Source organism: Benincasa hispida, chromosome 2, assembly GCF_027475165.1.
Source record: "Benincasa hispida cultivar pf3 chromosome 2, pf3_genome.v1.1, whole genome shotgun sequence".
NCBI classification, from domain to species: domain Eukaryota; kingdom Viridiplantae; phylum Streptophyta; class Magnoliopsida; order Cucurbitales; family Cucurbitaceae; genus Benincasa; species Benincasa hispida.
The window spans coordinates 24,444,625-24,457,696 of NC_143479.1; the positions used below are offsets into that span (position 1 = coordinate 24,444,625).

Sequence of the window (13,072 nt, forward strand, 5' to 3'; positions counted from 1 at the left end):
TGGTGTGGTTTAAGTGTATATCAGAACCAATTTGTTAATATTGTGGTCTTATTATTGATTATGGTTAAATTTACAAGCTTATGGTTACGAAATTTTTCCTTGTTATTATTTGTCTTTTTTGTAGATTAAGTTGCATATTTTACAACTATGGATAAGTCATGGATGAAAATGAATAGAATATCAACTGAGTATGGTTTATGTAAAACTTGAACCCTAATTACTTTAAGTAAGAATAAGTAATGTGATGTCTTCTAATGAGTTAAATGAAGCCATATTTTAAAAGGGATAAAGGATGGAAACAAGAAGAAATAAGCTCTTGTATAGCTAAGTATAAAACCCGAATTCTAAGTTTTCTAAACAAGCATGTTTAGCCAAAGGAATAATATATTAAAAATCTAATAACTGAAAATTCATGTTATTTATAGAAGTTATGGAGAAAGGAAAAGAAAAACATATTAAATAAGGAAGCTCACTTATTGGTTTGGCTGAAGGCACTAAATATGGGGTGACGTGGCGGTTAACCCTTGAACTCGGGAGGTGGCAGGAAGATTAAAAGAAAGAGAAACTTCAAAAGTTTGGTTTCAGCAATCTACATGAGCAAATTTAGTGAAATTGGTGCCATTTAAAAGTTGGGAGAATCTAGTTTTCGATGATGTCTTACCGGAGAAAGATTGCAAGAGAAGAAGAACAAAAAGTGAGGAATTTGTAGAAAATGTAGAATCTCGGATTAATCAGGGTCCAAGGTGAAAATTGGAATCTCTAGTCCAAAATATAAGAAATTTTTGGCTGAAATTTTAAAGTAAAAAAGTAACTCAATTTTAAACATGTTTGTAGAAGAAAGTTTCTTCAAAAGAGGTCTGGATTTTGAGTTATGAATTTTTGAAATTGTAACAGAGAATCTGTGCATAAGCAGATAGCTGCTTGGGAAGAATAAGAAAACGGCTCATCGTGGAGAATTATAGCTAGATATGTAGAATGAGGATCTCGCTTATGAAGGAAATCTCGCTAATTTTGTACTGAGGATCTCGCTCAAGAAGGAAATCTCGCTAGAAATGTGGGCTGAATCTCGTTGGTAAGGTGAGCATCACTAGGAAGACAATTTGTTAAAGAAATGCTTGATCTCGCTCACGAGGATCTTGCTCATGAGAAGGATCTCACTCATGAGGATGAATTCATTCATGAGATTATCTCGCTAGTAAAGTTGTCTTTGTTGATAAAAGTTCCATTAGTAAATGAACTATTTGAGGTATTTTGCTAAGAATTCTAAGTAGTTTAATCGGGAATTATGTCCTTTCAGGCCAAGAAGAGCTAGGAGAGGCGTATAACCCGTTAAGAGCCCCAACGAGCTATGAGAGACTATGTGATGATTTAATGTTTTAATGGTTTAGAAACTATGATTTCTTTGAAGTTATTTCTCATGCTAAATGTTTAAATGAAGTGTCAAGCAACATATGTTTAAAGCTATTTCACATGCTAAGTAAAGCATGTTTTCCATGAAATTGACATGATTTAAATATGTTATCTTGTCCAAATACTTTCAGCATGTTTAAGTAACTCCATTTCTATGATTAACTAGTTTGATGGATGAACTAGTATGATGATTTGAGCACTAAGCCTTAGTGTTCAACTAAATGTTTATGACTAGTTATATAACGGATATTGAAGGACAATGAGAAGGTATCCTAATTAAGTACCTAAGGTACGATGGTACTCAGTTATAACCACGTGCATGTAAATAATATAACGTCGAGGGATTGAGCAAAATGATTGTTAGCTGCTGCAGTCACCATTCCATCCAGGTTAAGAGGGTAATCTGGAGTGGGGTGTGAGAGTTTAGGAGTTGAGATGTTTATTAAAAATGATCTACAACATTTAAATATACTGAATATCATGAGTTATCCATGTTTGAAGTATGTGAATGCAAAGACTCTAAATGTGAACACAATAAGAGATCACTTATTTTTTAATGATATAGATCAAAATTTATTTTTCTTGGTGAATCATTACCGATTAAGAGAAACAATGAAAATGTGTCTACTAGTGAAGGAGACAAAGTTGATGGGGATGATGTTGATGTTGATGACACAATTGGAATGTTTGAGGCTGTATACAACTATTTTAATGAAAAATCCAATAATTTTGAAGAATTATTAGATGATGCGAAGAAACCATTGTACCCAAATTGTAAAACTTTTACCAAAATATCTACATCGGTAAAGTTATATAATTTGAAAGCTAAAATTGGATGGAGCGATAAGAGTTTCATTGAGTTGTTGGAATTAATTCATGACATATTACCTAGTCCTATGGAAATTCCAACTTCTACTTATGAAGCAAAAAAGATGTTGGGTACTCTTGGAATGAAGTACGAGAAGATGCTAGAAAATATCCCAGCAAAAGTCTTGTGGTATTTCTTCCCAATTCCAAGATTTGAAAGAATGTTTTGAAGCAAAGAAACATCAAGTTTATTGATGTGACATGCTAAAAAAAAAAAAGAAATAGATGGTTTATTAAAACATCCCCAAGATGCCCTATCATGGAAAAAAAATAGACAATTTATAGCCAGAGTTTGGGACAGAACCTAAAAATCTTCGTTTTACTCTTTCGACAGATAAGGTACATGGAGATCTTAGTAGTAGATATAGTTGTTGGCTAGTGATATTAGTGACATACAATCTACCTCCATGTTGTGTATGAAGTGAAAATTTTTTATGTTGACTGCACTAATATCTAGTTTTAAACAACAGGGAAATGACGTAGATGTTTATTTAGATCCGTTAGTAGATGATTTGAAAAAACTTTGGAAAGATGGGGTAGAATGTTACGATACATATGAAGAACAACGTTTCATGCTTAAAGCTATTTTATTATGGACCATTAATGATTTTCCTGCATATGGTAACTTGTGTGGTTGTACGGTTAAAGGATATCATGCATGTCCAATTTGTGGAGAAAAAACTTTATCCAGTTAATTACCAAAAGGGAAGAAGATGGAATATCTCGGGCATTGCAAGTTTCTACCATGCTATCATCAATATAGGAAACAAAAGAAAGCTTTTAATGGCGCACAAGAATTAGAATTTGCTCTAGAACCATTAAGTGGGGAAGAAATTCTTGCAGAAACAAGTAAGTATCAATATTCATTTGGTAAGAAAACTATCAAGGAAAAGAACAATGGAGATAGTCCTTCAACTTATTGGAAGAAAAAATCTATTCTTTTTTAGTTAGAATACTGGAAGTATCTTGACGTGCGACATTGTTTAGACGTGATGCACATTGAAAAGAATGTATGTGCAAATCTTATTGGCACGTTGCTTGATATTCCTAGTAAAACGAAGGATGGAATAAAAACTCGATTAGATTTTGTGGAATTGAACATTAGATCAAAGTTAACCCCTCAAGTAGGAGAGAAAAAAGTCTTTTTACTACCTCCCGCATGTTATACATTAACACGAGCTGAGAAATTGAGCTTTTGTAAGATACTATCATAAATTAAAGTACCTGAAGGCTATTCATCAAACATTCAAAGTTTAGTGTCGCTCATAGATTTGAAACTTTACGGACTTAAATCGCATGACCATCACGTTCTTATGCAACAATTATTACCTGTAGCCATTCGTGATATTTTATCCAAATATGTAATACTTGCAATTACTTGCCTATGCTTCTTCTTTAATGCAATATATTGAAAAGCGATCGATTTATCTCAGTTAAAGAGTATGGAAGAGGATATGGTTGTCACTCTATGCCTCTTAGAGAAATATTTTTCACCATCATTCTTCACGATAATGGTACACCTTGTAGTACATCTCGTAAAAGAAGTTGAGTTTTGTGAACTTGTTTATTTGAGGTCGATATATCCTTTTGAACGATACATGAAATTGTTGAAAACTTATGTATAAAATAAAAATCGACGAGAAGGATGTGTTGGAGAAAATTATATTGTCAAAGAGACTATAGAGCTTTGTTCTGAATTTGTATCTAGTGTTAATTCTATTGGGCTAAACTCATCAACAAAGAAAGCGAACTTAAACATTGATAGAGCACTATTAGCTGCTTTTTTTATCAGACCGAGTAAGGATGAGTTGGATCAAGCTCATTTTTTTGTCACTCAAAATGTAAATGATGTGCTTCCTTACGTCGAGTATGTAGATCTCCATTTTATTCTCGTTTTAGGTTACTTGATTATTCAGTGATCTACTAACTTTGTCATTTATAATAGGCAACATATGAATATTTTGTCTAAGCTCAATTCTGGTAAAAGTAAAAGTAGAAAGTGGCATCAAGAAGAGCATAATCGTACATTCAGTCGATGGTTGTCTACACGGGTAATCTCTAGAGACCTACTATTTTATGTATAATTAAATGTTAACTACTAAACTATTATAAAATATATCATAGGTTGCACTAGCTCTCGAAGTTCCCAAAAAATCTATATTGCCTTCTTTAATATGGATAGCAAATGGACCTTGTCCAATTGTGGCAAAATATTCTGGTTATGTGGTCAATGGTTACTACTATCACGCAAAGAATCGTGATGATATTAGGAGGGTTCAAAATAGTGGAGTTAGTATAACGGCTACCACAATGAAAGTTGCTAGTGCTAAGGACAAAAGCTCTGTCATGTCAGATATGACCTTTTATGGTGTAATACAAGAAATATGGGAGCTTGACTATCATGGATTATCATTTATTTTATTCAAATGTAATTGGGTTAAGAATATAAATGGAGTCAAAACAAACGTTGTAGACCTCCATCGTATTGGACATAAATCAGACCAATTTATTTTAGCCTCTCAAGGAAAACAAGTCTTCTATGTAAAAGACCCCACAAATTCGGGTTGGTCAATTGTTTTAACATCTCCACAACAAAAAATTGAAGATGATTTTTATGAAGATGAAATAGGAGATATGCTACAAGAGTGTGGTTACGGAGGTATGTAAAGAATGCCCAATGTTGATACATCTATTGAGATTGATGATACAATATCCGCATATATTAGAAATGATTGTGAGGATAGATGGGTTGATAAATAATGTATTAAACATGGTATGTCATTTACTATGGTTATATGTATTGAATATTAAGATTATATGTTTTGTGTGTGAGTAATGTTTTTTTTTTTTTTTTTTTTTTTTTTTTTTGCAGATTCATATGGAAAATTCAGCAAGTAACAGCGAGGACGATAGAAATATGATCCCACAAAAAAATAGCAGAATAAGTATTCCACGTGGCCCAACTACTATGTCTGAGTTGGCACAAATAAGAACATTCGGGCAACAGTTGGCCATTGATTATAATGAACATGGACAACCAATTGGATTCGGTTCAAATAAAATGTAAAGATATATCGGAGTTTGTGTACGACAAAAAATACCTTTAACATATAATTCTTGGAAAAAAGTTCCAAACCATCTTAAAGATAAACTTTTTGATTGTATAGTGGTATGTTTTCTAAAACTTTAATTCATGTGCATAGTAGTTGATTAGTTTATTGTTTACTACTTTTTTCATTGTGTAAATGTCGTTCGATGTGGACTCTTAAGTCCAAACATAGTATACTCATTTCTGCATCTAGGAAGTTTCGGAATTTCAAGACCACATTGACTCAAAAGTTCATACTTCCATTTAAAGATGAATCCTCAGTCATGCAATTTCCTTCTCAATAATATTCTCATATAGATCAAGATCAGTGGACATCGTTTGTTAATGAATGATTAAGTGAAGAATGGGATGTAAGACATTCTAAATAAGTTTCAATATTATCATTGTTTTCATAGGTAACTTCAACTAGATTGGTTGTACAGGAAATCAGTCGTCTTCAAAAAGAAAGAAGGTCGAAATGTGTTTATAATTATCACATTTCTCGTAAGGGTTATGCAAATCTTGCCCAAGATCTAGTAAGTTTTTCGACTTAAATTAAATCTTTTATTTTAATATGTTTATGCTAATTAAATATATATGTTCATGTAGAATATATCGAGTGATCCTTCTTTTCGAGCGACTTTATGAAAAGAAGCACGAAAAGGAAAAAATAATAAATATTTTGATGAAGCCATTCGAGAATGTGTCAGTCGAATTGTAAGTTTATATTATGCAAAGTTTAAGATGACATATATATAATGTCTGAAACTTTTGATAACATAGATATTATGTGAAAATTGTAATATGTTTTACAGGATAAATTAGCTAAAGTCTATGAAAGTGAAGATGTTTTGACCAAAGTATTGGGTACAGATGAACATTGGGGACATGTTAGAGGAGTGGGTGATTTTGTTTCCCATTCCTAATATTTCAAATTAGTAAAACCAAAGTCCACAATGAGCCAAGAAATTGAAGGAGGCTCTAATGAAAAAAAATGTTCGACATGTTAAAGTGTCAAGAGAAGAAACTCATAGCAAACAATCTCATCAAAGCAAATCATCTGTTGGAAGTGTCGCACTTAGTGCATCTGAAGAATAGGATACTGAAAAGATGCCTAAAGAAGATTTGGAGGTAATCTATTTGTTGTGATTTTTAAATTTTAATCATATTGTGCTTAACCATGCATGACATTAGTACTTTCAAATTTGTTAAGGGGACACCATGCCACTTGGCTATAGGAACTCTAGATAATATTGTTGCAGTAGCCACAACGTTTGATGATGATGTGTCATGCTTAACGATCAAAGTATTGATTGACATTGTCATGGGAGAAGATTTACTAATACCAATTCCTGTGAAGGTAAAAATAGAGTCTTTAAATCAAGTAATGGGAACTTCATAACATGGCCTCGTGAACTTTTAATTATGGTTGATGAGAAAAAAGTATGCCTCTTTTTTTTATATATGAGTTTGGTTATTTATTATTTTCATACTTTGAATTTTTGTAACTTTGTTTATGGTAGGACCATTTAACAATTAAGAGTGTCGGCCACTCCTCCAAATATACGGACACCAATGGCACCATCAAACTCTTGAACGGACATGTCATACACAACATGAACGATGTAGACATGATATGTATCAATTTGAACGAGCATATATTTGAAAGAGACAAATTTGTTTATTTAGGCCACGATGATCTGATCCAATATTGCAATATAGTTGAAATTGGTAACATGTGTATTTTGGCATATATTGCATAAGTATTACTCATCTAGATTCACAATCTTCATGTTTAAATAATAACTTTTACTTTATTTAGGTATCTTTAGGATGAATGTGGCCATGATATTACGAAAAGTTTTTTTTTTTTTATAATTGATCAAGCAAAAATATCGCCAAACGTGAAGTCTCTAGATCTTCGATCTAGAAATTTAGCCAACCAACTAGAATTGGCTAACTTGAACTAATTAGTTCTTATTCCATATAAAACAAGGTAAGTAAATACAAGTTCTTTTGTTATTTTTAATTTCCATTTTACGCATACTAATATTTCAAAATTGTTGCTTATTATAGTTATCACTAGATATTGATGGTAATCAATCTACAAGAAAATTGTGTTTATGTTTTGGTCTCTATTCGAAGTAAGGTTCAAGAGGATTTTCATGGAGTTATAAATATGTAAGTGTAACTGAACTTTCTTAGCTCTTAAGTGAAGTATTTATGTTTAACTAATGTTTTCGAACTATTTAGTGGATTGAAAAAATGACAAGCCAAGCACGATCTCCAATACCATCGGTCTTCTCCAAAATGAAAACTTGAAAAGGTAAATTTGCATTCATTTTTTAACAATTTATGTTCATTCAAACATAAGAATGATTATTTTCAACTTCTTTATATACAGTGCCCCCGTCAATTAGATTCTGTAGGATGTGGGTACTATGTGCAAAAATATATACACGAAATAGTGCATAATCCTACTACTCCCATTACTAGCCTCGTACGTAAATTATTTATTTTTTATATACTAGCTTTAATTTAATAAATGATGTAAACTTGTAGAGTTTATCTTTTTTTTCCTTTTTGTAGTTCAATGAGTTTATATATTTTTTTTATTTTTGTAGTTCAATACAAAAAATGCATCTACCCAATGAGAGATTGACATAATTCGAACCCAATGGACAAGTTTTGTTGGTCGATTTGTGTAAGAATGTACTTCTTTTTTTTTTTATCTCAATGGAATATAAATGCTAGCTTAGAATGAATCTTGATGAGTTTTGAGTAAAATATGCAAGATTATAACGAATCTGAAGTACTAATCATTGGTTTGTGGATAGACGAATTGTTATCTAACTATGATCAGTTTATTGGAAGATTTATGTATAATTTTGTTTTATGGGGTATTTGTTGTAAGTATTCATGGAAGTATTAATTGATATTTGTGATTGGGAGAAATGATTATTAATATTTAGAGGTGGTTGATAATTATAATTCTTGTTCTATGAAAGTGTGTTATCGATATACAAATGTTGGTTAGTATGTTTATTTCATATTTGATGAGTACTTATAGAATGGATTAGAAATATTAATTCTTGTTTACGGATAAATTAATTATAGAAGTGTGCTTCATTGCAGATAATTCTGTATTTAGTTTGTGGTAGAGTGTTGTTGGGTTTTATGTCCTAAAAACTCGCAGTTTGTAAAATGATAAACATTTTCTATAATCAATAAACTTTATTGATTTCATGAAAGTCTAAATCCAATAAACTAAGACCTATAACTATTGTATGAGTACTTGAACTTTATGTGGAGACATAAGAGTGAATCAGATTCGAGTAAACAGTCAAAATGATCTATAGTACATGAATGAGGTTGGCTACCTTATTCTAGTAACAACATTGGATGCGGCCTACTCTATAGTTGTTACAAAGAGTTGTAAAGTGCTACATACGATGTGATACTAATTTGTACATGTTATGACATGAAGAGTGGGGGCGTCCTATGCAATGAGTTTACATAAGATCGGGACCAAGAAATAAGTCACTCTTATTTTATAACGTTGTTTACTGTTTAAAATTGACTATTTCACCTAGATGACCTAGGTAACTCAATCTTAATCATGAGCTAGCTATGAACTCCTGTTTGTTCGGGATTATCCTTTGATCTGCAAACAGTGAGAGTAGTCCAACAGCACTGCTCAATAAGCTTACCATTTTGGGGATAAGACCGGATGAATAGTTGGGCACATAGCCTTGCAAGATGGAGTTCAAGCCTATCCAATTTAGGGATATGAGAAAGGTTGTTCTCTCAAGTACTGAATCCAGGTCTTGAATAAGGGGCCCTACCCTCTCACACTGGGCTAAAAGAATTTGGTTTAGTGATTAGATCACAACCAGTTGTTCATTAGAGGATTAGTAGGGATTTGAGGAATAAGATATAATCTCAGGGGTAATATAGATATTTCACCCAGTCGTTATTACGAACAACCTGTGAAGAGTCAACTTGCTGATTATGGTTAAATCATGTGGACATAATATATCTACAGTGAAGGGAGTGCAACTATGGGTTTTAGTGGAGTGACCCATTAGTTAATGAATGGGGATTAATTTGATCTAATGAGTTTAGCCATTTAACTTCAAATCGTTGGAGCCCATGATCTGTAGGTCCGCGAGGTCCCCTACTAGCTCGTAATGGACTAGCTCTAGAATAGCAAGATAAGTTAATTTGAATCGTTCAAATTAGAATTAAGGGAATATAATTACATGTTTAATTTTAGAATTAAACGGAATAGGAGAATTTATATATTTAAATATGATTTAAATATATAAAGATAGATATGTGTTAAAATTAATTTAATATTTGATATTAAATTAGTTAAGTTTTATTTAATAATTAATTTATGAAATTAATTAATTTTTCTTTTTTAAAATCAAAATAGATTTTATAAAATCAAATTTTGATTTTTGAAATAAAAGTGAAAAAGGAAAAGGAAAAAAAAAACACTTAAATGGAAAATGAAGTTTTTCCATTATCCATCTTTGAAATAGCTCACACATATTGCATCTTCTTACCTTGTCTTCTCCAAGCATGAGCTGCAACTCATGCAACTCTTTTCTTTGCATGTTGATCTACAAGATAATGAAAAGATTGGAGTAAAAATCAGGTATGGAATCAATAGAGAATTTTAGAGAAAATTCGGGTTGAAGAAAGGGTTCTTCAACAAGGTTGCTGTAGTGAGCTTTTTTTCTTCATCCCTTGATTCAAGCTTGTTTTGAGTCCCACAACTCAATCTCGAGCACCAAGAGAATAATGGGGAAGATCTTGAGGTGGTCTGCAATAAGATTCGGAGAAGATAGCAACTGAAGAAAGAGCTTTGAAGAAGTTTTACAAGAGGTATGTCTTGAAACTCACTTGTTTTTCTGCAAGAGCATGCTTTATATTTTACCAAAATTAGTGAATTTGAATGCTTAGATGATCCTTGTGCTTCCATTGTTGCTGATACAATCCTAAAAGTGTATTGTTCTGTCTATTGTTATATTTCAGCTTTGAGTTCAGTGAATTCATAGGTAGAAGACAAACATTGTTTGCTTGCCATGCAGAATATAACAAGCAAGCATTACAATAAACAATTTTTTATATTTTTTAATAAAAAAAATGACGGACTTTTTTTGACCCAACACGAGACATATAATGTCGTTTTTAACTTTTTGACCGACAATAAAATTGGATTCGACAATGGAATTTAAAAAACGGACAATAATTGAAAAAACGGACATGGATTCTAGGCTTCAATGTCGGTTTAGAACCGACATTAAAAGGTTTTAATGTTGGTTGATAACTGACATTAAAGGGTTTTAATGTTGGTTGACAATCAACATTAAAGATAGTGTTATTAAAGCCTTTAATGTCGGTTGTCTTTATTGTCGGTTTTAAACCGACATTGTACACCCTCTTCAATGTCGGTTTAAAACCAACATTAAAGACAACCAACATTAAAGCCCAAAATTCTTGTAGTGATTACAGGCATTAAAGCTACATGCTTACAAAGAGTAAAACACATACTAGGGTAATTAAACATGTAATTATGGGAATTTAAACATGATTAACTAGTAAAATAGATTTAGGGGTTTATGCAAATAACCAACAATCTCAAACCCAAAGAAAGAAAGGGAAAAAAATAATACTATCAAATGAGATAATTATAATATGCAAAATTTTTACCAATAAAAAAAAAATGTCAAACTATTTACATAAATAGAAAAAAAAAAAAACACTAAAAGATCCAAACAAGAAGCTTGTCATAAAATCTTCCGTATGTAAAAATAAAATAAAATAAAATAACTAGTACCTGTAGATATCAAATAAAATGGAAATCAATCAAACAAACCGATTTTTTTTTCTAGAGAAAAATGAAAATATAAATTTTAATTTAAGAGCATTGTGCAATTGCATCAAAGCCAACACAAAAAACTAAATTCTACTATCTTCAAATCCAAGCAAAATAATATTAAAATAAAAAAATCTGGAAGACGATCACATAAAAAGGACAAAACTTCAAAATTTAAAACTAAAAAAAAAAAAAAAACGATTAGTTGAACCGTTCATGCTTTGAAAAAGCATGATTGAAGTCGAAAATGTCAAGGAAGACAATTTAAAAAATAATAATAAAAAAGAAAAAATACACCTACATTCTCCATGAAATTCAATTCATAATTGAAGAAAAAATAGAACGATGCATAATCTAAGATCATAGTGGAACATGCCAATAAAAAAGGAACACACACAAGGAAGTTGTCAACCATTAGTGATAATAATAACAAAGAAAACATAGAATATCAAATAATATGAAAAGTTATCTGCAACCAAAGAGAGACAAATATATATATAGAGAGAGAGCACATTTGAGTGAAGGGATTCAAACTACGAAGTTCGTAGTTTTTAATATACTCAGATGTCAATTGAGCTATGCTCGATTTGATAGGAGAGATAACTATTAAAAATGAATAATCAACAAACATAACAACAAAAAAGAAAAAAAAAAAACTAAATTCTATATACTCTATAAAAAAATTTTAAAAAAATAAAACTATATGATACAAAGTAAGGAAAGAATTTAACATATACAAAATAAAGCAACAATTAATAAAATACTATAAAAATTAGCATAACAATGTTCCCATAAAGTAAGTATCATTGACGATGTGGACTCATTTCCGAACGAATCACGAGCTAAAGTAGGGATTGAATCACTTGTATTTTTAGAACAAATTTATGGTGGTATATGTAGACCCATTAACCCACCAAATGGACCATTTAGATATTTTATTGTATTAATAGATGTATCCAGTAGATGGTCACACATGTACTTCGAAATCTTGCATTTGCAAGATTACTTGTTCAAATAATTAAGTGAAGAGCACAATTTCCCGATTATACAATTAAGATCGTCTTGATAATGCTGGTGAATTTACATCCTAAGCTTTTGATAATTATTGTATGTCAATTGGGATAAGTGTTGAACATCCTATAGCTCATGTTCATACACAAAATAGTTTAGCAGAATCATTTATAAAACGTTTGCAATTAATTGCAACACCATTACTTATGAAAGTTAAGCTTCCTTCATCTGTATGGAGACATGCTATTTTACATGTAGCATCACTTGTACGCATTAGGCCAGTAGCTTATCATAGCTATTCCAATTAGCTTATGATCATGAGCCAAATATTTCCCATCTAAGAACTTTTGGATGTGCAGTATGTATTCCAATTGCTCCACCACAACGCACTAAGATGGGTCTTCAAAAGAGGTTAAGAATACATGTTGGATATGATTCTCCATCAATTATTAAATATCTTGAGCTAAGAATACATGTTGGATATGATTCCCCATCAATTATTAAATATCTTGAGCCCCTGACGAGTGATGTATTTACTGCATGACTTGTTGATTGTCATTTTAATGAGACAAATTTTCTAACATTAGGGGGAGGAATTAAGAAGTTGGAAAAAGAAATTACATGAAATGCATCGTTATTATCTCATTTAGATTCCCGTACAGATCAACGTGAACTTGAAGTTCAGAAAATAATTCATATTTAGAAAATATAAAATCAATTACTCGATGCATTTATAGATGCAAAGAAAGTAACTAAGTCACATATACAAGCTCCAAATATTCCAACAAAAATTGATATCCCAATACAAC

General features: G+C 31.3%; 2 pseudogenes; both read left to right on the forward strand.

Annotated features, from left to right (window-relative positions):
- The first annotated feature begins 5,155 nt into the window (after nucleotides 1-5,155).
- On the forward strand, nucleotides 5,156-6,291 carry LOC150037751 (uncharacterized; annotated as a pseudogene).
- Nucleotides 6,292-6,981: 690 nt separating this feature from the next.
- LOC150037752 (uncharacterized) lies at nucleotides 6,982-8,073 on the forward strand (annotated as a pseudogene).
- Nucleotides 8,074-13,072: the final 4,999 nt, after the last annotated feature.